The sequence below is a fragment of the Caretta caretta genome, chromosome 2 (genome assembly GCF_965140235.1).
Source record: "Caretta caretta isolate rCarCar2 chromosome 2, rCarCar1.hap1, whole genome shotgun sequence".
NCBI lineage: Eukaryota > Metazoa > Chordata > Testudines > Cheloniidae > Caretta > Caretta caretta.
This window is the reverse complement of record NC_134207.1, coordinates 29,023,534-29,050,404: the sequence shown is the minus strand read 5'-3', so window position 1 is coordinate 29,050,404 and position 26,871 is coordinate 29,023,534. Positions and strand designations below refer to the sequence as shown.

Genomic DNA, 26,871 nt, shown 5'->3' with positions numbered 1-26,871 from the left:
AGGCCCAAGTTCCATTCCCTGCTCCACAGAAGACAGAGGGGGGAATAAAACCAGTCTCTCCCACCTCCCAGGTGAGCGCCCTGAGCTAAAGATTATAAGGGAGCTGGTGGTAGCAGCTAGCCCCTCTTTTGTGAAGGGCACTTAAGTCCTGAAAAAACATTTTGGGGCCAAAATTATTCAGCAAATTCATGTCAATTATGCAAATAATTTCAGGTTGACCAAAACTGCATTTTTGGGCAATAAAATATGTGGTCAATTTGTTTTACATAGCAACAGTCCTCACACCTTGTTGTGCCCCAACTCTATTCACTTTTCATCTATTCACTATTCACTTTTCATCCACATCACTCTGTGTCCCCTTCCCCTCTCACGGATTCCTGGATCAAAGGAATGCCCTGAATGGGGTCTTTGGAAGGAGAAAGTGCTGCCAAAATGGTGGTCGAGTCTCCTTTTCTATAATAGAGGGGTATGAGACACGTGAGGCACAACTGAACCTTATAACAGACCATATAACATATAACAGCACATAAATATGTTCATTGAAGGCACAAAATTCTTTATGACTCCAGATAGTACAAATACATGTAGTACAGAGCAGAGAAAGACTCAGGGGTCTGTATGGAACAGAGCTCAAATTAAAATGTCTCAAATACAGTTTAATATGGCTGATCAGTTTGATACTATAGCCTCATAGACTCATCCGCATGATTTAAGCTTTTTCACTCCTTTCACAGTCCATAGTGTCCAAGGACTGGCCTAGGACAGAGTAAAAGAACTAATGCAACTTATTTTCTGTGACCTCATATTCCAAGTACTTAGAAGCATTTTGGATTTAGGCAATGCATATTTTAGAACTCTAATACATACACTTATCAGCACACACCTGTAATGCAGAGTATAGAGAGACTCCTGGGGTCTGTATGAAACACAGGGCTCAAACTATCACAACAACCCCAGCCAACAAGAACAAAGAGAGTCTAGAAACCCCAACCACTGAGGAACACAGTGAGGGGTTGTCCAAAGAATTCAACCATTGTGAAAACATCAGTTATCAATATAAGATCATAGCCCTCCCCTGTGGATATGCTTGCCATATGTGTACAGGAAATGGTATCTGAGAATTTATGTCTGACCCTGGGTTAGTTTCTGTTTAGCTGAAATGCAGAATAAGCTCCTTTCTCTAAGGCAATGAGAACTCAGTGTAATTCAGCGTGCAATCTCTCTATGAAAGCAATGTAGGGCGCCCATCACTGGTATGTATGGGTGCCAAAGCATACAATAACTGTAAGAAATTGTTACATTCAGCAATATCTATCCAGCTCTTGACAGTTACTACATCAATAATTATTTGGTATAACAGAAAGAAAGTCAATGCAACAACACTTTAACACTGAATATGTTTACTGTACTTTAAAATACCACTGCTCTGGTTAGGCATTTATATAGCACTAAGAAATCATTATCCCGTGACATCATCCTGTCTTATTTACCACATTCCTTATTTAGTAGCTCAGGAGAGAGCTAAGTGAATCTTTCACACATTCAGCAATAAGAAAAAGAGTACTTGTGGCACCTTAGAGACTAACCAATTTATTTGAGCATGAGCTTTCGTGAGCTACAGCGCACTTCATCGGATGCTCACGAAAGCTCATGCTCAAATAAATTGGTTAGTCTCTAAGGTGCCACAAGTACTCCTTTTCTTTTTGCGAATACAGACTAACACGGCTGTTACTCTGAAACCTGTCACATTCAGCAATATGGCTAAATGATATAGAGCAAGGTCACCCCTGAGTTCCGTTCTTTCTGTCAACGTATGTGGGTTACTGTTGCAAAGTTTTAAAATTCTTTATACCTGAAATAGTTTGCCCTTTTAAGAGATTATATATATAGGACCAGATTCAATGGTACACTTTGGCTGCTTTCACTGCGCTAGTAATGCAAAGCTGGATTTATGTCTGCTTTGTATCAATGATTCAACTCATAGGAGCCAGAGTTCACTGATGAATCTGGCCCATTATATATATAAGAGAGAGACAAGCTGAGATATAAGAAAGGGGAAAGAAACATTACACCTGACAGATTTTGGGGAAAGCACTAATACGATGGTTCTCAAATTAGGGGTGCCACTTGTTCAAAGAAAGCCCCTGGCGGGCCGGGCTGGTTTGTTTACCTGCCGCATCTGCAGATTTGGCCAATCAAACCACTGGCCGCGGTTTGCCGTTCCAGACCAATGGGGGCTGCAGAAAGTGGTGTGGGCTGAGGGATGTGCTGGCTGCCCTTCCCGCAGCCCCCATTGGCCTGGAGCATCAAACTGTAGCCAGTGGGAGCTGCGATCAGCCAAATCTGCGGATGCAGCAGGTAAACAAACCGGCCCAGCCCGCCAGGGGCTTTCCCTGAACAAGCGGCGCCCCGAGGTTGAGAACCACTGCACTAATAAAAGGAGTTTGGGTAAAGCATTATGCTAATGTACGTTATAATGTTTCTTTCCCCTTTCCTGTACCTCAGTTTATTTCTCCGCGGTGGCACAGAGCAGAGTTTAGTATTTTCAGAACAATATATAAAATACAGAATTAAATGTGTGATAAGAATGACACAAAATCTCTAAAGGAAAACATAATTAGTAAATCTGTATGCACATAGAACAGTTTACTTATAAACCTTGAAATAATTATGAATAATTTCAGTAACAAATCTTGTTTATAGAGAACACTTTTTGGGGGTAGGAGGTTCCCTAAATATTAGTATTTGTAACTATCACAAGTTCAAATGCAAAAATCCTATTACGTGTGCACTTACATACACTTCCTGTTCTCTGGGAGGATTTATCCTTCTCAGTCCCTATGGCAGTGGTGGGCAACCTGTGTCCCCTCACAGCCCGCGAGCTTCATGTGGCCCGTCAGGGTAATCTGCTGGCGGGCTGCAAGGCGGTGTTTACATTGACTGTCCACAGGCGCGGCTGCCTGAAGCTCCCAGGGGCCACGGTTCACTGTTCCCGGCCAGTGGGAGCTGTGGGAAGCAGCGGCCAGCATGTCCCTGCGGCCCGCACTGCTTTCCACAGCTCCCATTGGCTGGGAACGGCGAACCACGGCCACTGGGAGCTGCGGGCAGCCGTGCCTGCAGACGGTCAATGTCAACACTGTCTTGCGACATGCCAGCAGATTACGCTGATGGGCTGCGTGCGGCCCGCAGGCTGTAGGTTGCCCACCACTGCTCTATGGAATGGTGTTTAAACCCTGTGTAAGGCATACCAGTTCCTTAAATCTGTCCCACAGTCTCCTTCAAAGTCCCTTTGAGCCTCTGCAAGGAGAAACTACAATTTGCACAACCTTCAGCAATTCAGGTCCTCTTCTTTTTCTCCAGTGAGGTTAAGCTCCCATTGTTCCAGAAATACTCTGGGTGTGTGCTGCCAGGCTGCTTGCCCACACTGTAAGTCACCCAAATGGCTTCAAGCAGCCAATTAGCATGCCTACTGCCCACCACACCTACTTTCTGTCTGATTCTGATCCATCAATCGGAATCACCCAATCTGCCTCCAGCTAGTCTGCAAGCACAGAGTCCCCTAAACAAATAAGAGTTCCCTCAACAAGAAACTATGTATCCTCCCCACTTCTTCTCTTATTTACACCACTAAATGCTGCAGAGGAAGCATGTGGGTTACACACAAAGCACATTCAGATAAATCCCTTTGTGACAGGTTGTGACCCCTGGGGTGAATTCTGGGAGCTTTCAGAACTGAGGAGCCAATCTCCAACACACAGCTGGGTTTCGGCACACATCGAGCCTCACCGGGGCCCTGTTATCACCCAACACAACAGCAGGTGGTTCTGCTCACCCAAACTGGGCTACCTGAGTGCAAACAGCAGACCCCAGCCAGTTTTCCAGCTCCCCAGGCATGCACCCCCCCCAGAGTATAAGCTCAAAATTATACCATCTTGCACTACACAGGCATCTGTACAGTGTAAGCTCATTAATATATCTGCCCCTCCCTCAATGTGGAAAGGAATATGCACACTTGTGGTAACCAAGCTGAGAATTTTCCCCAGACATTTCACTTAAAGGCACACTGATTTAGGTTAAAATATAAAACAAGTTTATTAACTACAAAAAGATAGATTTTACGTTATTATAAGTGATAGCAGACAGATCAAAGCAGATTAACTAGTCAATAAACAAAACCGCAAACTTAGCCTAAAATACTAGAAAGATAGGATATGAATTAGCAAATTCTCACCCTGTCTGATGATACAAGCAGGATTGCAGATCCTTAAGGGACAAGCTGCATCTGCTTTGCAGCTTGGGATCCCCTCCCCTGTTTCAAGTCTTTTTCTTTCGGAGCTTCTCTTGGGTGTGGAGTTGTGGAAGAGTGAAGAATAACCTATGATGTCACTCTCTGCCTTATATAGCTTTAGCATGTAGCGGGATCCCTTTGTTTAAAAAACAGTTCCCACCCCAGTTTGTGGAAAAATACAGGCACCCAAAATGGAGTCCAGAGTCATGTGCACCCGCAGAGCCATAGCGGCCATTACCCAGAGACTGTCTGGAGCATTCTCAGGCTGGCTTACCAGGTGGGGGATAAGCTTCTCTTAAGGCCTATTGTTTTCCCTAATGATCCATTACCCTGAATGGGCCCTTCACAACCAGCTATTCAGACTGGAAGCATCTTGTCTAGCGGGTGTCACCCAGGTGCGACTATATGTGAACTACAGATACGTAGTTAATATTCATAACTTCAGATAGAAAAGTGATACATGCATACATATAGGATAATCATATTCAGCAAGTCATAACTTTTCCAATGACACCTTACAGGAGCTTTCTTGTACAAAATGCATCATAATTATGCCACAATCTTATCATAGTGTGTCATGGTTAGAAACCAAAACCCCTGAATTTGAGCCAAAACCAAAGTCTAGATCCAAACAAACTGAAACTTTGAGCTAGTTTGGAATCCAGAGCTAAATCTGGGTTCATATGTTACATCTAGCCCCGCTTTTACAATAAGAGGATTGGCTGCTAGTTCTTTATTATAAAAATGATTAGAGACAAATTCTGCCCTCACACATGCATGACATCTTTTATGCCATATTAATGCATCCCAAGGCTTAATTTGGACCTTAATTGATGGCTCCCATTTGTGTGTCCCACATCATACCAGATCAATATTATATCAGGGTAATAAGCAGGTATAGGTAGGCAGAATGCCAGCAGGTGCAGGGATCAATCGGTTCAGAGTCTACATGTCTTTTATAAAATGTTTCATGAATATCTAAAATATGACAATTTACATTTTTGTGATGGGTAACATAGACCAGAACAGCCTATGGTCTCATGTTTTAATGAGTATGTTTTACTAACATAAAATGAACACCTAAAATGATTAATTTGTTATGGGCTAATCTTCTGGATTATTCATTTTGTCTTTCAATTTTATAAACTGTCATGAAAATGAACATGGGAACTAGAACATACATTGGAATGCAGTTACAGAGCACATTACATTTCAACTCCTGCAGAGCTTAGCTCTACGGGAGCTGGTTTTAAGTCAGAGCCAGCGCCCTTGTTGATTAGATGACCCACAGAGTGGGCAGCATATAGTTTAAATACTATGCACTTGCCCTGACCAGCAGTTTAAAGATAGGTTTCAGAGTAGCAGCCTTGTTAGTCTGTATTAGCAAAAAGAAAAGGAGTACTTCTGGCACCTTAGAGACTAACCAATTTATTTAAGCATAAGCTTTCGTGAGCTACAGCGCACTTCATCGGATGCATAAAGTGGAAAGTACAGTGAGGAGATTTTATATATACAAATATATACAAATACTCACCAGCAACCACACACCACACAACAGAACCACTAACCCAGGAACCTATCCTTGCAACAAACCCCGTTACCAACTGTGCCCACATATCTATTCAGGGGACACCATCATAGGGCCTAATCACATCAGCCACACTATCAGAGGCTCGTTCACCTGCACATCTACCAATGTGATATATGCCATCATGTGCCAGCAATGCCCCTCTGCCATGTACATTGGCCAAACTGGACAGTCTCTACGTAAAAGAATAAATGGACACAAATCAGATGTCAAGAATTATAACATTCATAAACCAGTCGGAGAACACTTCAATCTCTCTGGTCACTCAATTTCTGATCTCAAAGTGACTATCCTTCAACAAAATACTTCGAAAACAGACTCCAATGAGAGACTGCTGAATTGGAATTAATTTGCAAATTGGATACAACTAATTTAGGCTTGAATAGAGACTGGGAGTGGTTGAGTCATTATACTAAGTGAAACTATTTCCCCTTGTTTATTCCTCCCCCCCCCCGCCCCACTGTTCCTCAGACGTTCTTGTTAACTCCTGGAAATGTGCTGGAAATGGCCCACCTTGATTATCACTTCAAAAGGTTTTCTCTCCCCCCACCCCACTCTCCTGCTGGTAATAGCTCATCTTAAGTGATCACTCTCCTTACAATGTATATTTTGTCATGGTCTGTGTGTATATATAAAATCTCCTCACTGTACTTTTCACTTTATGCATCTGATGAAGTGAGCTGTAGCTCACGAAAGCTTATGCTCAAATAAATTGGTTAGTCTCTAAGGTGCCACAAGTACTCCTTCTCTTTTAGTTTAAAGATAGTGGATTTGCCATTGTGGTTTTCTAAAAAGAATAGCCCTGCCCTTTGCTGACATTTCAAATACAATGAGCAACTGCCAAATAGTACAAATGATTTGAGCTAGGCTGTTGCTCTCTCTCTCTTTATGACACCAGAGGGATCATTAGATCTAACCTGACCTCCTGTATATTACAGGCCATTAAATTTCACCTTACATTGAGCCCAGTGCACTAGTTAGTCTAAAGCATTTCAGCCCTCAGGAAACTACGTTGTTGTGTGCCACAGACAGAGAATGATGTTTTGCCAATGCCACCATGACACCAATTTGTCTCAGCAAGTTATTTTTGCTATGTAGGATGTGGAGTCTGCTATTGCACAGGTGATCAAGTATGCAGATATTTGAATTCAGTTTTAAGCAAATATGCACTCCCCACCTGGCTCAGGGGCCTACTGTGAGGCCGAATGGTTTGCCTACAAATCTGCATTCAAAATGGTGGATACAATCACCAATCATTGAAGTAAAATGCACTCTCTGGAATAAAACACTACAGCACTGGGTAATACAGATGACAAATCTTCTTACTATGTGGTTTCCAAATGTCAGGCTGCACCAATTTATGGCATAAGCAGACAAGGAATACTTATTGTTCAAACATTCCTATACCACTGTATGGAATGATAGCCCAAAACTAAGAGGTGGGGCCAACCCTGAAATTTGCTCCCCCTAGCTTTTCTCGGGCATGGGGGTGTACTGTAGAACAGTGGTTCTCAAACTAGGGCTGCTGCTTGCTCAGGGAAAGCCCCTGGTGGGCCAGGCCAGTTTGTTTACCTGTTGCGTCCGCAGGTTCGGCTGATCACGGCTCCCACTGGCCGCGGTTCGCCGCTCTAGGCCAATGGGGGCTACGGGAAGCAGCGCGGGCCGAGGGATGTGCTGGCCACCCTTCCTGCAGCCCCCATTGGCCTGGAGTGGAGAACCGCGGCCAGTGGGAGCTGCGATTGGCCAAATGTGCGGATGCGGCAGATAAACAAACCAGCCCGGCCCGCCAGGGGCTTTCCCTGAACAAGCAGCGGCCCTAGTTTGAGAAACACTGGTGTAGAAGGGTTAACCTGATCATTCCATTCTTGTGACCAGGGCTGGATTTAGGGGCAGGTGACTTAGGTGATCACCTTGGGTGCTGGGTTTGGGGGGCACTGTAAGGTATTCAAAAGTTTAATAAATGGAGTGGGGCTGGCCCCGCTTGTGACAAAGAAATATAATTCCAAAAGTGCTGCTGATGCAATTGCCAGTTTTTACTCTTGAATCTTAGCTAAATGGATTTTTCTATGACCTGTAGATGCAGAGAATTCCAAACTTTTATTGCACTCCAAGGGAAAAAAGACACATATTTAATTTACCCTTTGGGTTGTTTTTCTTCATTTCTAACAGTGTCCAGGAGTTCTTCTCTTGCTGCATAAGTCAACTATTGCCTTGCCTAAATGTTTGGAGTCTTTGGGTGTTTATGGGCTTGACATAAATGTTATGGCCTGGCTTGACAAAGTCCTGGCTGGGATGATTTAGTTGGTGTTGGTACTGCTTTGAGCAGGGAGATGGACCAGATGACGTCTTGAGGTCTCTTCCAACCCTAATCTTCTATGATTCTATGATTATTTCAGTGGAATTCAGATCAGGCTCTATATGACCAAAATGATCTTCTGAACACTTTTCTTTTCCACACTATAGTTCTTCAACCTATTTTCACAACCAAAAGGCTTCATAACTTCAGTTATACTTCTCTATACATCCTTGTGGAAGTAAGGTGTCTAGAAGTTAAAGGTCGGGCATTACAATGCCTTTTTTTACAAGGATACAGCTTCTAATGTCTTGGCTAAAATACCCCATGTATTGCATCTTCTTATCCTCTTGGACTTCTGTGGCATAATTGAACAATTTGTTTCCATTTTCGTATCAGTATTTTTAAATGTATTTACCTAATAGCATTTGTTGCTTTGTGGCTTTTAGATCTAAAATACATCCTTGCTTATTTTTGAGATTTTATTTAATGAATGACCCTCTTTTAAATGAGTTTTATGTTCTGCTATATCATAAAATATTTCATCGCCATCTGTGAAATCTATAATTTGACATTTTTTAACAAATGTGCTACATCTTTTATAGAAGAAGCAAGAGAATACAGCCAGATAAGGAACAATGCACATGTGGAACCAAATTATATGTAGGCATTTTGCTAATAGTTCTATAGATATTCAGAATGTTTATTTAATCCTTCCTTCAGTAGTCTCAAGACTTATTCCATAGTGTTGTGTCAATGCCTGGCTGAGTTGTAAAGCATTACATTGTTTTGCTAGTGCATTGAAACTATCCTCAGCATGGCACTGAAGCAGAAATCTTGACACCTCAGACTACCAACTAGATGAAAGAAACATTTCTTTTCAATTTATCAGTACTGGGAGGTTTGCCATGCATGTACATAATGTCAAGGGACTCATAGGTAATGCATTTAAGTGAATTTGAATTAAATCAATGCTTCTCCTCAAACAGTATATTAAATGGCAAACTGAGCAGCTTTGTTTTCTTCTTAGTCATCAGCCTTTTCTATTCAGCTCTAATGGTACTGAAGGAATTTTAAACCTTTTAAAAAATCTGGAGAGCATTGAATTTTATTATTATTAGATTTCTAGCAGTCCCTGTTATGCAAAGTAGGTACAAACACATGATAGGATGGTCCCTGCCTATCATCTATAGACACAAGACAAACAGAAGGAGGGAGAAATGAAAGATTATTTTCCCAATTTTAAAAATCAGAAATTGAGGCACAGAGACTTCAAGTGACTTGCCCAAAGTCACAGAGGAATTTCCTAGCAGAGGCTCAGATTGAACCCAGCTCCCCAGGGCTGGATTAACTCTCCTGTGACCAGGGGCTATTAGATTTGTTGGGCTCCTGGTGGTTTAGAGTGGGGGAGTAGACACAGAGCTGGTGCTGGGGATTGGGGTGTGGGAAGGGGTGCAGCTCCAGCTGGGGGGGTGGGCTCTGGGGTGGGGACAAGGGTGGGCCACGGGGTTAGGGTGTAGCACAAGGTTCGGGGTGCAGGCTCTGGGAGGGAGTTTGGGTGCTGGAGGGGGTTCTGGACTGGGGTACGGAGTTGGGGTGCAGGAGGGTGTGTGGAGTGGAGGCTCTGGCCAGGAGGCGATTGCTTGGGGCAGCTTCTGGTTGGCGGCGCAGCAGGGCTAAGGCAGGATCCCGGCCTGCCCTGGCTCCAGGCTGCTCTGCTCCCCGAGGTGGCCATATGTCCGGCCACTATGCAGAGGGGCCAGGCCGCTCTGCACGGTGCCCACTGCCCATGCCCGCAGGTGCTGCCCCACAGCTCCCATTGGCCATGGTACTCAGCGCTGGGGGCGGGAGCAGCATGCAGAGGTTCCCTGAATGCCCCTTGCCTATAGGCTGCTGGGGCACATCAGCGAGCCGGTGCTTGCAGCTCCAGCCCCCGGGGGAAGGGTTGATGAGGCTCGGCTACCAGTGTCTGGCCCGCAGTGCGGAGACTTGCCGAGGGCCGGATGAAAAGAAGCAGTGGGCTGCATCCGGCCTGCGGGCCCCCCTTAGTCCAAGACCCTGGGCTGCACTGTAGCCCCTAAAGCTGAAGACCCTTTGCTTTAAGCATGGCAACTATAGAAATCTTTATGGTAAGACCAGACTCTTCTCTTGCCCCAGTGAACGAATTTAATCAGTTTGTTCATTCTCTGGTTGGTAGTATACAAACATTTTGTCACAGTTAAGTAGAATTCAATTTTGTGCTGCATAGTCTGATCTTTAAATATAATAGGAATCTGGTTAACCCTCCCCCCCCCATACACACATTAACCAAACCCCCATTTCAAAATTAATGATATCACCCTCTTCTGTATATCCCCTGTCTACAGGGGCAGCCCATCCATATAGGCGAACTAGGCAGTTGCCTAGGGTGCTAAGTTTAATGGGGTGCCAAATTTGAGGAAAAAAATCAAATGAAAAAAAATGAAAAAGATGAAAAATATACAAATAAAATAATGAAGATGTCATTATTTCAATTCCCGTGCACGTACGGAAGGAATATGAATTATAATTCATTTCTCTACATTTCTGAGAATTTATTAATATGCCAAATCTTTTATTTACTGCAAAAATAAATACTATTTTAGCCATTTTTTTTTCAGTTTGTGACATAATGTCAAGAGGACCCACTCCACAATTTTGATAAGCAATAACTCAGCCACAATTATACACATCCACCAGCGGCAAGAGCTGCAATGCTAGTGGCACCTAACTCGAATATACATCAGGGTCACATAGCTGGAAATTCATGTAGAGTGGAGATATCATGAGTTGATACATGTCAAATGGTCATTTTAACAAATGTCGCAGGCAGATGGTTAAGAATCAAGCGAATACTGTGGAAAATTGTGTTTCTTGATGCCAAACAATAAAGAATAACATTTTTCAGCATTATAAATCCAAAATGTGAGTATCTTTAAGCATTATTAAATCTTAGTGTTATTATCGGGCTGTATAGTTATGAACTTTTCTTTGTTATATCTGCTTTACATGTAATAAATAAGGTCCATAAAAGAAAAGTAACAGCGTTAACGCTTAATAGACTACAAAAGTGATGATGTCACACTCCAAGCAGGTAACCATGAGGAAGGGATTACTTTCCAAACAACCGGTGTCAGGTTATAATGTCAAAAAAGTCATTTTTTCCCATGTAAACACTGTAACTAACTGTTTTAATTGGTAAGTGAGTGAATATTATTAATTACTGAACCTTTAAGCAGTGAAAAGACTTGTTGGGGTGGCTGCAATGTGGTTTAAATCACCAACTATCGATGAAGAAAATTTATGTATGATCAAGGAAAAAGAAGAATATTGGCAACAAATATTGGAGCATCTGATTGCTTTAGTGAGAGTTCTCGGTGTGCTAAATTGAAAAAATTATACACTCCAGGTAGTGGAAACTTTTTAAAATTTGTTGAATACCTAGCTTTGTTTGATCCACTCGTGAAGGAGCATCTACATAAAATAACTGATCATGAAACACAGGTTCATTATATAGGAAAAAATATGTGGAATGAACTGATTCAAATCCTAGCAAATGCCATTAAAAAGAGCGTTGTAGAAGCTGCCCATTCTGCAAACACTTTTCAATAATACTGGGCTGTACACCAAATGTGAGTCATGTTGAACAAATGACGATGATCATTCATTTTGTGGATATGGAAAAGTCTGCAGATGAAGATAATGTTGAAGTGCTCATAAAGGAACATTTTTTGGGTTTCGTACCACTGAAGGAGACGACTGGAGCATTTATGACTGAAACTATTCTGCAAGAGCTTGAAACGATGTCATTATCTGTTGAAAACTTATGTGGCCAAGGCTATGATAATGGGAGTAATATGAAGGGTAAAGACAATGGTGTGCAACGGAGAATGATGGAAATCAATACTAGGGCCTTTTTTGTTCCTTGCAGTGTGCATTTTCTGAATTTGGTTGTCAATGATGCTGCTAGATGCTGTTTGGAGGCAAGCAGTTTCTTTGACCTGGTGCAATGGGTTTATGTGTTTTTCTCAAGATCAACATGCCATTGGGAGATTCTGACTCGCCCTGTGAATTCTCTAACTGTGAAACCAGTTAGTCAGACAAGATGGGAGAGTCGCATTGATGCTTTGAAGCCTCTTCTCTATGAACTTGGAAACATTTATGATGCCCTAATTGAAATTTCTGATGATACTATCTTCACTGGATCATCTGGCAATGCGGCATGTTCAGATGCAGAAGCTCTTGCAAATGGCCTTTCCAAGTTCAAATTTGTGACTTCACTCATTTTGTGGTATAATATCCTTTTCAAGATTAACCTCACTAGTAAGCAGCTTCAGGAAAAGAACTTGAACATACATTCTACTATTCAAAAACTGGAGCAAACTAAAAATATTCTGGAGGAATTCAGAAGTGATGAAGGGTTTGAAAGAACACTGGTAGATTCCCTTGAGCTAGCTGAAGAAATAGACTTTGTGACAGAATTTGAACCAGAGCCAGTTCGCATTTGGCAAAAGAAACAGCAGTTTTCATATGAAGGATGAGACGCCCATTCAGAACACAAAACAAAGGTTCAAAGTGAATGTCTGTTTTGCAGTCCTTGATACTGCTATTCACTCAGTTGACAAAAGATTTCAACAGATGCAGCAGCTAGAGTCAGTATTTGGCGTTCTGCATGATATCCATAGCTTGCAAAATAAAACAGCAAAACAGATAAGAGAATTTTGTATAAAACTGGAGTTGGCATTGAAGCATGAAAATTCAAAAGTCATTGATGCTACAGATTTGAGTAGTGAGCTTTAGGCTTTTTCAAGACGACTTAAGAAACATTCCACTCCTGAATAAGTACTGAAGTTTGTTTGTGAAAATAAACTCACAGACAGTTTTCCAAATATTCTTATAGCTCTATGCATTCTCTTAACTTTGCCAGTTTTCATATCTAGTGGGGAACGTAGCTTCTCAAAGTTAAAATTGATAAAAACATATCTGCGTTCAACAATGGTGCAAGAGAGACTTGTTGGACTTACCAGAATGTCAACAGAGTGTGAAATAGCTGGAAAACTGGATCTAAAAGAACTAGTGACTGAATTTTCAAAACTTAAAGCAAGAAAACTCATGTTTTAAGAGCACAGATAATTTTTTATTCAGTGTTTTGTAAATACAGGTTAAAGTTCATTGAAGAGTTTTCTTATTTCTTTCTATATTGGATGTGGTGGTAATGGCATTTAAAGCAGATTGCATAATGGATGATTTTGGATTTGTAATAATAAAAATTATAATTAACATTTTAATGCATTTTTATTTGAAATCGGACTGAAATATCATCTATCTGTTGTGTACAAATCTATTCTGAAAATATTTTGTCTCTATTTTATCTGATCTCAGAAACATTGGTTGGACAGACGGACAAACAAACCGAATAATTAAGTCTCTGTTTTAAAAAAAAAATGCTTAAAAAACATTAAAAGGGAAAAAAAGGGGCAAAATGTTTCCCAGTTTACCAAAAACCTCAGTCTAGATCTGCCCTTGGGGTTTGCGGGTGGGGGGCACCGATTGCATGGGGGGCGCATAGGGGACCAGTTGCTGGCAGCTAGTCTAGGACCACCCCTGCCTGTCTATTGTTTCTTAATTATACCAACTCACGATTATGCAGGATTCTTCTCTTTTAGATTTAAAGGTGGTCTATTGTGTACTTAAATAGATACAAAATATATAGATTTCTACTAATAAGTCCATTACAAACAAAAATCATAGAGCTCAGAGAGGGAAAAGTCCTATTAGTCTATTTCTGTGAGTAACTGCAGTTTCAAGTGTGTTGTCCAATCTATTATTGAATGTCTCAAGTGATGAGGCTTCCATTGCATCAAAATGTGGAGTCTCTGCAAAGAGGATGGAGCTGGATGACTGAAGGTTGCCAACTTTCCAATGGCACAAAAAAGAACACCCTTGCCCTGCCCCTTCCCCGAGGCCCGCCCTCACTCGCTCCATTCCCCCTCCCTCCATCGCTCTCTCTCCTTCATGCTCACTGTCACTGGGCTGGGGCAGGAAGTGGGGGTGAGGGCAACACATGGAGCCTCCCTAGCTGCCCATGCACCCAGGGGCCACAAGGATCTGGTGGCCACTTCCAGGAGCCGTGTGGAGCTAGGGCAGGCATGGAGCCTGCCTTAGCCCCAGGTCCCCTGCTGAGTTGTGGATTGGACTTGTAATGGTCTGGTCGGCGGTGCTGACCAGAGCTGCCAAGGTCCCTTTTTGACTGGGTGTTCCGGTTGAAAACTGAATGTCTGGCAACCCTACTGACTAGCATGACATACTTTCTACTCAGTGAACCTTCTCCCCTCGGGATCCAACTACTGTTCTGCAGCTGCAAAGTCTGGGGAGCTCTGACTAGACTCTGCATCTGTGGGAAAGGAGCATCAGGACTTAGTCCTATATATTTTTACTGTGCAGACCAAAACAGCAAAGGAAAGATCCAAATGAAAGAGAAACACTATTTCCAAAAGTATCATTTTAAAAAGTGCAAATAGAATCAAGTGAAATCTAACACATATATTATTATTGTAACATTCCTCAAGCTATAATTAACTTAGATTAATTAGTTCAGCCTTGGAAACTTCTACTCACTATTCTTGCAACCAGGGGGGAGCGGTTTTTCTGATGAGTGAATAAACACAGTGATTTTTCATTATTATCTTCATGTAAAGCGTGGGTGAGGAGATTTTGTATCTGCGCTAGTAATTTTTATGACTATTTTACAAGGCTGAATTTGATAACATGTGTGAAGTTCGTAGTGGAGAAATACATCTATATACCATGAGTGCTAATGCATGTTATTGTTGTCATAGGAAAGTCTTTTATGGAAACATCATTGTGATAATGATATAAAGCAAAATTTTGCATTCAGTTACACTGGTGTAAAAACAGCAACTACATTGACTTCAGTGGCAACTCACTGAAGTCAATGTGTTTAATTGATTTATGTAGATATAACTGGGAACTTAATCTGACCTCATTGGACTAGTTGAGGGATAATACACATGACTCTAGTCTAAGGTATCTTGCCATAAAAAAGAGACTATAGTTAATGAAATGTTGAAGTAAAGCTGTATTAAAGAATGGGAAAAAGCCATAAATTGATTAAAAGGATGACATTACAAATATAAACAATCTATGAACGATATTGTGTTGTTCTTACTTACTGGTAGTCCTTACTAACAGGATTAGTCCTATAATATTAGACATCTTGAAGTGTAGTTCTAACTCTAAAAATGACTATGTAAAAATGGCACCATCTTACTCCACAGATCTGTTCCTTTGGTGTATTTAGAGTCATTTTAGTGATTAAAACAAGATTAAAATAAGTTGAATTTTTTTATGGCTTCCCATTGGCACTGCTGAGCCAAAACAGCCTGATAGAATGAGCTGGGTTCTATTCCATCTTGTGAATCAACATAGGGGTTAACTAAATTCCATTCAGTTACATCTACTCATTGAAGGCAATGAGGTCATAGAAGTGTTCTGGTTTGGATTTGTGGAGACTGTGGCCTGCAATTCTCATTCTTAGAAATCCAGATTGGGGGGACCAACCAGTGTGAAAGGTGTCTGCTAGTAGAATCTCTCAGGAAGCAGGTGGGATAGCTACAGAAGGAGGTGGCTAGGCTGAGGACCATCCGTGCCCATGAGGGATTTATTGAGAGTATTCATGTGGAAACATCCAAGGCTGAGGACGCTATCCAGCTAGAGAGGACTGCTGTCATGCCACCAGGGGAGGAGGATATGGCTCTGTCACAGGGAGGACACTGGCTGCTGGTTAATTCTGGCAGCAGGGAGTGCTCCACGCCTACTCCCAATCCACCCACCACAGTGATGAGGAACAATTATGCTGCCCTGGAAACAAGCAATGAGGAATCACACCCAAAGGTGGAGAAGGAGAAGCCGTGAACCCCCAAGGCTGGGAGGATCACAGCCACCACTCCCAGGAGGAAATGTAGGATAGTGGTGGTTGGTGACTCTCTTCTGAGGGGGATGGAGGCACCTATCTGTCAGCCAGACATGGCGTCCCTGTAAGTATGCTGCCTGTCAGGGGCCCCTTTCCAAGATGTTACAGAGGGAGTGTCAAGGATCATCTGGCCCTCTGACTACTACCCCATGCTACTCATCCATGTGGGCACTAATGATACTGTGAGGTATGACCATGAACAGATCAGAAGTGACTACAGGGCTCTGGGAGTAAGGGTGAAGGGGCTGAGGGCACAGATAGTGTTCTCTGAAATCCTTCAGTTCACAGATAGGGGCACAGGCAGAGACAGATGCATCCTGTAGATGAGGATGGTGTCACCAGAAAAGCTTCAGGTTCCTTGACCACGGGATGATGTTCCAGGAAGAAGGATTTCTAAGCAGACATGGGGTCCACCAATCAAGGAAGGGGAAGAGTATATTTGGATACAGACTTGCTAACCTTTTAAACTAGGTTTGACAGGTGCAGGTGAAAATGCCCACACTAAGTCAAAAACATGGAAACCTGAGAGAAGGGTTAGAATTTGTGGGGCGCATGGGCTGTTATAGCAGGGATAAGGGAGAGACAAGAGAGAACATAGGGGGAAATCAAATCAGTATCTTAGATGTCTGTGCCCTAATGCAAGAAGTATGGGGAATAAGCAGGAAGAACTTGAAATGCTACTTAATAAACCCAAGTATGACAGAGATGGCATTACAGAGACTTGGTGGGATGATACACGTGACTAGAATATTGGTATAGAAGGGTACAGCTTGCTCAGGAAGGACAGGTGGGGGGAAAAGTAGGAGGTGTTACCTTATATATTAAAAATGTACGCACTTGAACTGAGGCTGAGATGGAAATGGGAGACAGACTTGTTGAAAGTCTGGCAAGGAGAAAAGGAGTAAAAGACAAGGTAATGTCCTAGTAGGGGTCTACTACAGATCACCTAACCAGGAAGAAGTGAATGTCAAAGCACAGGACTTGGTGATGATGGAGAACTTCAACTACCAGATATCTGTTGGGAAACTAATACAGCAGGGCACAGATTATCCAACAAGTTTTTGAAACATATTGGGGCAATAATTTTATTTCAGAAGGTGGAGAAAGCTACAAGGTGAGAGGCTGTTCTAAAGCTGATTTTGACAAATAGGGAGGAACTCCTTAAAGTGGAAGGCAGGTTAGGTGAAAGTGATTATGAAATGGTAGATTTCATGATTCTAAGGAATGGTAGTAGGGCAAACAGCGCGATAAAGATAATAGTTTTCAAGAAGGCAGATTTTAGCAAACTCAGGGAGTTGGTGGGAAGCAAGTCTAAAGGGAAAAGCAGTTCAAGAGAGTTGGCAGTTTTTCAGACACATTATTAAGGGCACAAGAACAAACTATCCCACTGCATTAGAAAGATAGGAAGAATGGCGTGAGACCACCCTGGCTTAACCAAAAGATCTTCAATGATCTGAAACTCAAATTGCAAACACCTAGAAGATAATAAGGTGATAAATAATAGTCAGCGTGGATTTGTCAAGAACAAATCATGTCAAACCATCTAAAAGCTTTCTTTGACAGAGTAACAAGCTGTGTGCATAGAGTAGAAATGGTAAATGTGGTATATCTTGACTTTAGTAAGGCTTTTGATACTGTCTCACATGACCTTCTCATAAACAAACTAGGGAAACACAACCTAGATGGAGTTAGAAGGTGGGTACATAACTGATTGGAAAAATAATCCCAGAGAGTAGTTATCAGTGGTTCACAGTCATGCTGGAAGGGCAAAATGAGTGTGGTCCCGCAGGGATTCTGTTCAATATCTTCAACGATGATTTAGAAAATGGCATAGAAAGTACACTTATAAAGTTTGCAGACAATACCAATACCAAGCTGGAAGGGGTTGCAAGTGCTTTGGAGGATAGGATTAAAATTCAAAATGATCTGGACAAACTGGAGAAATGGTCTGAAGTAAATAAGATGAAATTCAATAAGGAGAAATGCAAAGTACTCCACTTAATGAAGGAACAATCAGTTGCACATATACAAAATGGGAAATGATTGCCTAGGAAGGAGTACTGCAGAAGAGTCTGGGGGTCATAGTGCAAGTTAAATATCAGTTAACAATGTAATATTGTTGCAAACCTCCCCCCAGCCCATCATTCTGGGATATATTAGCAGGAATGTTGTAAACAAGACATAGAAAGTAATTCTTATGGCCTACTCTGCACTAATTAGGTCTCAACTGAAGTATTATGTCCAGTTCTGGGTGTCACATTTCAGGAAAGATGTGGACAGATTGGAGAAATTCCAGAGAAAAACATGAAAAATGATAAAATGTCTAGAAAACATGACCTATGAGGGAAGATTGAAAAAATTGGGTTTCTTTAGTCTGGAGAAGAGAAGACTGAGAAGGGGACATGATAACAGGTGTCAAGTACATAAAGGATTGTTACAATGAGTACGGAGAAAAAATGTCCTCCCTAACCTCTGAGAATAGGGCAAGAAGCAATGGACTTAAATTGCAGCAAGGACGGTTTAGGTTGGACATTAGGAAAACTTGTCAATGTGGTTAAACACTGGAATAAATTGCCTAGGTAGGTTGTGGAATCTCCATCATTGGAGATTTTTAAGAGTAGGTTAGGCAAACACTTGTCAGGGGTGGTCTAGATAATACTTAGTTCTGCCTTGAGTGCTGAGGACTGGATTAAATGACTTCTCAAGTTGCTTCCAGTCCTATGATTCTATGAATAGAGCCTTCACCCGAAGACACTCCTTCACTGTAAGCAGTCAGGGACAGTAGTCAGTCACAGGCGTACATGAGTTCTTTGTCTAAACCCTACATAAACCCTGTGTGAGCTTGGCATGAGCTTGCCATTGCCAAATTTTTTTCTCTCTCTACCTGCATTTTTTTACTTTGGAGGATATTAATGTTTCTGGTTAGCAACACCCTCTGTGGCCCCTGCTCATGGATAAGAGAGGGACCACAATCAGCAGAGAACAAATATATCTTTCTCTGAAGGGGAAGGAAAAAAACAGCTTATTTCAAGATTTTTACCTTTTAGAATTTTCTTTTCATGTAAATGTAACATAAATTGGATGCTTTTGAAATTTAAATGCTATAATGACTAAACTGTTGACAAATAACCATGAAATGCTAGTTTATATCAGCTTGGATATTTTAAGTTAGGGATATCAGCAGATGTCTGACCACAAGAATACTATGGTAACTAATTATGTTTTGTAGTGTAGCCTTGTTGGTCCCAGGATATTAGAGACACAAGGTGGATGAGGTAATATCTTTCATTGGACCAACTTCTGTTGGTGAGAGACACCAGCTGTCAAGCCAAACAAAGTTCTTCTTCAGGAGCTCTGTGTGCCTCAAAAACTTGTTTCTCTCACCAACAGAAATTGGTCCAATAAAAGAATTACATCACCCTCCTTCTCTCATGGTCACTAAATTAACATATTTGTTAATTAGCTCAAGGTAAAAGAATTAATAACCTATGGGAGAAGGGCACCCCAACATTAGTAGGGTGAGGAACTACAAATAAGGAAAAGGGCCTGAAACCCCTACTGAATAAGCATTAGGCATAGTGTAGTCCAGGGACTGGCAATTTTTGGCACGCGGCCCATCAGGGAAATCTGCTGGCGGGCCGGGCCGGTTTGTTTACCTGCAGTGTCCACAGGTTTGGCCGATTGCAGCTCCTACTGGCAGCTGTTTGCCATTCCAGGCCAACGGGAGCTAAAGGAAGCAGTGTGCGTCGAGGGATGTGCTGGCCACCACTTCCCGCAGTCCCCATTGGCCTGGAATGGTGAACCACAGCCAGTGGGAGCTGCGATCGGCCAAATCTGCAGACGGTGCAGATAAACAAACCATCCCAGCCTGCTAGCGGGTTTCCCTGATGGGCTGCGTGCCAAAGGTTGCTGATTCCTGGTGTAGTCAGTATAGCACATTATAAAAGTTATACCCCAGCCTGTGTGCCTTGAGAGATGTAGCTTTTGGGAGCTTGGGAGATGTGTAAATCTTGGCAGGGGGTTAAATAGGATGACCCCTGTGGTCCCTTCTAGCCCTATGATTCTATGACATGTCAGGATCGTGATCACTGGTGATGATGGTGAGGGGGACGAAAGGAAGATGATAACTTAACGGCTCCACTTAACGAAGAGAGGGAAGAGCATCTTCGTAAGCAGGCTGGCTAACCTAGTGAGGAGGGCTTTAAACTAGGTTCACCAGGGGAAGGAGACCAAAGCCCTGAGGTAAGTGGGGAAGCGGGATACTGGGAGGAAGCATGAGTAGGAGCATGTGAGAGGGGAGGGCTCCTGCCTCATACTGAGAACGAGGGGCGATCAGAGAGTTATCTCAAGTGCCTATATACAAATGCACAAAACCTGGGAAACAAGCAGGGAGAACCAGAGGTCCTGGCAAAGTCAGGGAATTATGATGTGATTGGAATAACAGAGACTTGGTGGGATAACTCACATGACTGGAGTACTGTCATGGATGAGTATAAACTGTTCAGGAAGGACAGTGAGGCCAGAAAAGGTGGGGGAGTTGCACTGTATGTAAGGGAGCAGTATGACAGCTCAGAGCTCAAGTATGAAACTGCAGAAAAACCTGAGAGTCTCTGGATTAAGTTTAGAAGCATGAGCAACAAGGGTGATGTTGTGGTGGGAGTCCGCTATAGACCACCAGACCAGGGGGATGAGGTGGATGAGGCTTTCTTCCGGCAACTCGCAGAAGCTACTAGATCACACACCCTAGTTCTCATGGGCGACTTCAATCATCCTGATATCTGCTGGGAGAGCAATACAGCGGTGCACAGACAATCCAGGAAGTTTTTGGAAACTGTAGGGGACAATTTCTTGGTGCAAGTCCTGGAGGAACCAACTAGGGGCAGAGCTCTTCTTGACCTGCTGCTCACAAACCGAGAAGAATTAGTTGGGGAAGCAAAAGTGGACGGGAACCTGGGAGGCAGTGACCATGAGATGGTCGAGTTCCGGATCCAGACACCAGGAAGAAAGGAAAGCAGCAGAATACGGACCCTGGATTTCAGAAAAGCAGACTTTGACTCCCTCAGGGAACTGATGGGCAAGATCCCCTGGGGGAATAACATGAAGGGGAAAGGAGTCCAGGAAAGCCGGCTGTATTTTAAAGAATCCTTATTGAGGTTACAGGGACAAACCATCCCGATGTGTTGAAAGAATAGTAAATATGGCAGGCGACCAGATTGGCTTAACAGTGAAATCCTTGCTGATCTTCAACACAAAAAAGAGGCTTACAAGAAGTGGAAGATTGGACAAATGACCAGGGATGAGTATATAAATATTGCTCGGGCATGTAGGAATGAAATCAGGAAAGCTAAATCACACCTGGAGTTGCAGCTAGCGAGGGATGTTAAGAGTAACAAGAAGGGTTTCTTCAGGTATGTTGGCAACAAGAAGAAAGCCAAGGGAAGTGTGGGCCCCTTACTGAATGAGGGAGGCAACCTAGTGACAGAGGATGTGGAAAAAGCTAATGTACTCAATGCTTTTTTTGCCTCTGTCATCACGAACAAGGTCAGCTCCCAGACTACTGCACTGGGCAGCACAGCATGGGGAGGAGGTGGCCAGCCCTCTGTGAAGGAAGAAGTGGTTCGAGACTATTTAGAAAAACTGGACATGCACAAGTCCATGGGGCCGGTTGCGTTGCATCCGAGAGTGCTAAAGGAATTGGTGGATGTGATTACAGAGCCATTGGCCATTATCTTTGAAAACTCATGGTGATCGGGGGAAGTCCCGGAAGACTGGAAAAACAGGGCAACAAAAATGATTAGGGGTCTAGAACACATGACTTATGAGGAGAGGCTGAGGGAGCTGGGATTGTTTAGCCTGCAGAAGAGAAGAATGAGCGGGGATTTGATAGCTGCTTTCAACTACCTGAAAGGGGGTTCCAAAGAGGATGGCTCTAGACTGTTCTCAATGGTAGCAGATGACAGAACGAGGAGTAATGGTCTCAAGTTGCAGTGGGGGAGGTTTAGATTGGATATTAGGAAAAACTTTTTCACTAAGAGGGTGGTGAAACACTGGAATGCGTTACCTAGGGAGGTGGTAGAATCTCCTTCCTTAGAGGTTTTTAAGGTCAGGCTTGACAAAACCCTGGCTGGGATGATTTAACTGGGAATTGGTCCTGCTTCGAGCAGGGGGTTGTACTAGATGACCTTCAGGGGTCCCTTCCAACCCTGATATTCTATGATTCTATGGTTCTATGATTTTATGAAAAAGGCTAATGTAGTGCCAATCTTTAAAAAAGGGAAGAAGGAGGATCCTGGGAACTACAGGCCGGTCAGCCTCACCTCAGTCCCCGGAAAAATCATGGACCATGACCTCAAGGAATCAATTCTGAAGCACTTAGAGGAGAGGAAAGTGATCAGGAACAGTCAGCATGGATTCACCAAGGGAAAGTCATGCCTGACTAACCTAATTGCCTTCTATGATGAGTTAACTGGTTCTGTGGCTGAAGGGAAAGCAGTGGACGTGTTATTCCTCAACTTTAGCAAAGCTTTTGACACGGTCTCCCACAGTATTCTTGTCAGCAAGTTAAAGAAGTATGGGCTGGATGGATGCACTACAAGGTGGGTAGAAAGTTGGCTAGATTGTCGGGCTCAATGGGTAGTGATCAATGGATCCATGTCTAGTTGGCAGCCGGTATCTAGCGGAGTGCCCCAAGGGTTGGTCCTGGGGCCGGTTTTGTTCAATATCTTCATTAATGATCTGGAGGATGGTGTGGATTGCACCCTCAGCAAGTTTGCGGATAACACTAAACTGGGAGGAGTGGTAGATACGCTGGAGGGTAGGGATAGGATACAGAGGGACCTAGACAAATTGGAGGATTGGGCCAAAAGAAATCTGATGAGGTTCAACAAGGACAAGTGCAGAGTCCTGCACTTAGGACGGAAGAATCCAATGCACCGCTACAGACTAGGGACCGAATGGCTAGGCAGCAGTTCTGCAGAGAAGGACCTAGGGGTGGCAGTGGACGAGAAGCTGGATATGAGTCAACAGTGTGCCCTTGTTGCCAAGAAGGCCAATGGTATTTTGGGCTGTATAAGTAGGGGCATTGCCAGCAGATCGGGGGACGTGATCGTTCCCCTCTATTTGACACTGGTGAGGCCTCATCTGGAGTACTGTGTCCAGTTTTGGGCCCCACACTACAAGAAGGATGTGGAGAAATTGGAGAGAGTCCAGCAAAGGGCAACAAAAATGATTAGGGGTCTGGAACACATGACTTATGAGGAGAGACTGAGGGAACTGGGATTGTTTAGTTTACGGAAGAGAAGAATGAGGGGGGATTTGATAGCTGCTTTTAACTACCTGAAAGGTGGATCCAAAGAGGATGGATATAGATGATTCTCAGTGATAGCGGATGACAGGACAAGGAGTAATGGTCTCAAGTTGCAGTGTGGGAGATTTAGGTTGGATATTATGAAAAACTTTTTCACTAGGAGGGTTGTGAAACACTGGAATGTGTTACCTAGGGAGGTGGTGGAATCCCCTTCCTTAGAAGTTTTTAAGGTCAGGCATGACAAAGCCCTGGCTGGGATGATTTATTTGGGATTGGTCCTGCTCTGGGCAGGGGGTTGGACTAGATGGCCTCCAGAGGTCCCTTCCAACTCTGTTATTCTATGATTATATGAACTAACACTTCAGGTTGTTTTGCAAAGGTGGTGTAAGTATGTGGATGCTCAGCTCATTCTGTATTATCTCTACGTGACAGGCCAAGTTAAAACGTTTGTGAATTTACTAACGGTATTAATAAAGTATTATAAATATTGTGTGGTTTCCTAAGTGTGAGTGTTGCAATGGGGCACATTGGGGCCTCCAACTAAACCATAATTCTGATAATACTGGGCCTGATCTTGGGACAAGGACCTACCAAATATCAGAGGTTTAATTAGGGAAAATAAATCAGTAATAGAATCAATATGTCAGGCAGCAGCTCAACCTGTAACAACTTTTTAGTGTTTTTATAGGCTTATGATTTTGCTGTGGTTGTTTTAAGAAGAAAAATTGTCACTTGCACCTCCAGTCCTCGTTCACCTTTTATAGATTCCATTTCTACAGTCACATTTTAAGCTTTAGATTGAGTTTCTACATTCACTTTGTCATTAGTGTCATAAGCCCTCAGGCCAGTGAAGAGGATAAATATTTTTCTTCCTTAGAAATTACATGGTCATCATGTAATTTCTTCTCCTCCTTCACTTTTATCTGGTGTCAGCTCATCAGTATGCTTCTTCATTATTTCTCCATTTACCTCAGTCAGGTATGTGGCTGATTTCTGGTCTTACAACTCCTAACCCCCACCCTCCCCTATAATTTTGAACCTATAGCTATTGCTCTCGGCATAAAAATCTTTCAGGCTTGTGTTGTGGGTTTCGGACTCTCTGCTATTTTTCACTGAGGTCTTTGGTTAAAATTGGTCAAACTGAAGCTAATTCTTAACTGACGTTTAAGAAATAAACAAGCAGAGGTTTCTTTTTGACAGTGTGTGATGTAGCCCTTGATACTAAAATAAAGTTTGCAATACAATGTCACAGAGCCTCCTGCTCTCAATTTTCCACTCAGTTTTGATTCTTCGAAGTTCTCTCACAAATGTCTGCTCAAAACACTCTCCTCACCTAACTGATGCTGAGTGATAAGCAAAAAATCTCTACAAAAACCCACCATATACCACAATGAGAGGGTTCTTATTCAATAGCTACATAAAGCCACACGTCTTTCTTGAGTTGTGTCCATTTTCAGCTCCTTCCAGCTGACCGGTCCCTTTGAACTATGCCAGCTGAAAATGTTATAGACCTTAAAGGTTCGGTAACCCCTCAGAATCCATGCACTTCAGACAGAGTAGTGGATTCATATGTAAGTAGGGGAACTTCCCGCTATTGTGGGGAACTTTCCAGGCTTATGCACTACCCTGGTGAAATGGGCTAGTGAAAGGATCTGAGGTCTTATTCCCATTTCCTTTACCCAGAGGCCTGCCTGACCTCAATGGCTCCCCTTCCATTCTCATGTGTGGCAGAGTCCTCATAACACCAACAAGGCTGGGCCCAGGATTCCTCAGACCCCAACTTGTTGCGCTTACTTAGGATAGGAGCTAGAGTGTCCACACTCCAGGGTGCACTGGACACTTTGCTGACCCACAGATCATTACATACAGTTCAACGCGAATACAATTTATCAAGCAGCAATCAATTTTTTTTAAAGAAATAAGGAAAAAAATGGGAAAGGTTAAAGGAAAACACATCACCCCGCTCTGTGGCACAGGGACATCACAACCAGTGGTCTCTGGAATGTAAGGGAGGTTCATAGTCTGTTCATCACATGTCCCAGGCTTCCTTCTCAGGCCCTGGCTGCAGGGATGCTGCGGGTCAGACACTTGCTATGGCAGTGGCCACACGCCTTCAGGCTCTAGGAGGCAGGACCCTTCTTCACAGTGTAAGCCCCACCCTGCCAAGGTTATGATCCCCCTCCAAGTCTGGCCTGCAAGGCCTTTGGCTGGGGGCATCTCCCTGCAGTGGGCCTGCTACCCAGGGTCCCTTGCTGTCCTCAGCCGCTCACTGCACCTTGTTCCAGACTGCTCCAACTCCAGCCGCAGCTCCAGCCCTAGCACTGCTGTTGCTCTGCCTCCAGTCTCCTGGACTGCTTTTCTGGCCTCTCTGGCTCTGGTTGCATTCCTCCCAGTGCAGGTCTGCTCTCTGGGCTGCTTCTGTTGCTCTGCTCCCAGCACTGACCTGCTTCCTGGGGACTGTCAGTCTCAGGGTCCTGATTTCCCATCAACCCTTCCCCTTTCTTTTGGTACTGGGAGTTAGTCAACCAAAAATCCCCCACTGAGTTTTAGTAAGGGACCAATAGTCCCCTTACATATAGTTGCATACTAGAGAATTTGTTATATGGCATTTTGGCATCATGATTATGAAATGTATCTTTTGAATTTTACAGCCAAGAAATAAGTCTCAACAAAAATATAACTTTCTTGCAAGCAGTGTAAGTGGGTGTCATTCATATCATCTGGAAGACTACAAGGAAACAAGACTGACAGTGAATAAGAGTGGGAGCCTTTCAATACACTGGACCAGCCATTTGAAAACAACAGCCTGTAACGTTGGTAAGCTCTCCTTTGGCTTGTGATCTGGCTAGCTTTTGATGTTTTTATTTTTTAAAGAGTGCTTGTTTGCCAGGTGTGTTTTCTAAGCCTTCTCAATTTTATACCAGCTATTAGGCTTTTGACAGATTAAATGCCAACTTACTCTTAATGTACTCATTAGTTTTACATTGCATTTGGGATTGAGTGATTCATAAAGCCCACTTTTTATATGTTCTCATCAAAGCATGAACATAAAAATAATGAACTAAAAGACGCTCTGTTTTTTTATTAAACTGGAAACATACAAAAAAAATCAATGAACCAGGTCAGTTCTGAATAAGGAAGCATTGAAAATATGGTACAGTTGTTCAATCAACTCACAGGATTACTGGTTTAGTCACAGAAAAGAAGCTAAAAAGTGTTATGAATATGATAATACTAAGTTTTTCACTGCAACCTGAAATTTCTAGCCCTGAGTTCCAGGTTGTTTTTTGTTTGTTTGTTTGTTTTGATTTGTTTTCAGCTTGAGTGGCTGGAAAATAAAGATAGTAGGATCCCACCAGAATTTACGAGTTTTGTCAGATCAGAC

General features: G+C 42.9%; 1 long non-coding RNA gene across 1 annotated transcript in view; it reads left to right on the top strand.

Annotated features, from left to right (window-relative positions):
• Positions 1 to 26,871, top strand: part of LOC142070733 (uncharacterized) — a 131,688-nt gene that overhangs the window by 84,868 nt on the left and 19,949 nt on the right. The window contains exon 2 of the long non-coding RNA XR_012666685.1: positions 26,138 to 26,303. This is a non-coding gene — a long non-coding RNA (uncharacterized LOC142070733). The remainder of the gene's footprint in view (positions 1 to 26,137; positions 26,304 to 26,871) is intronic.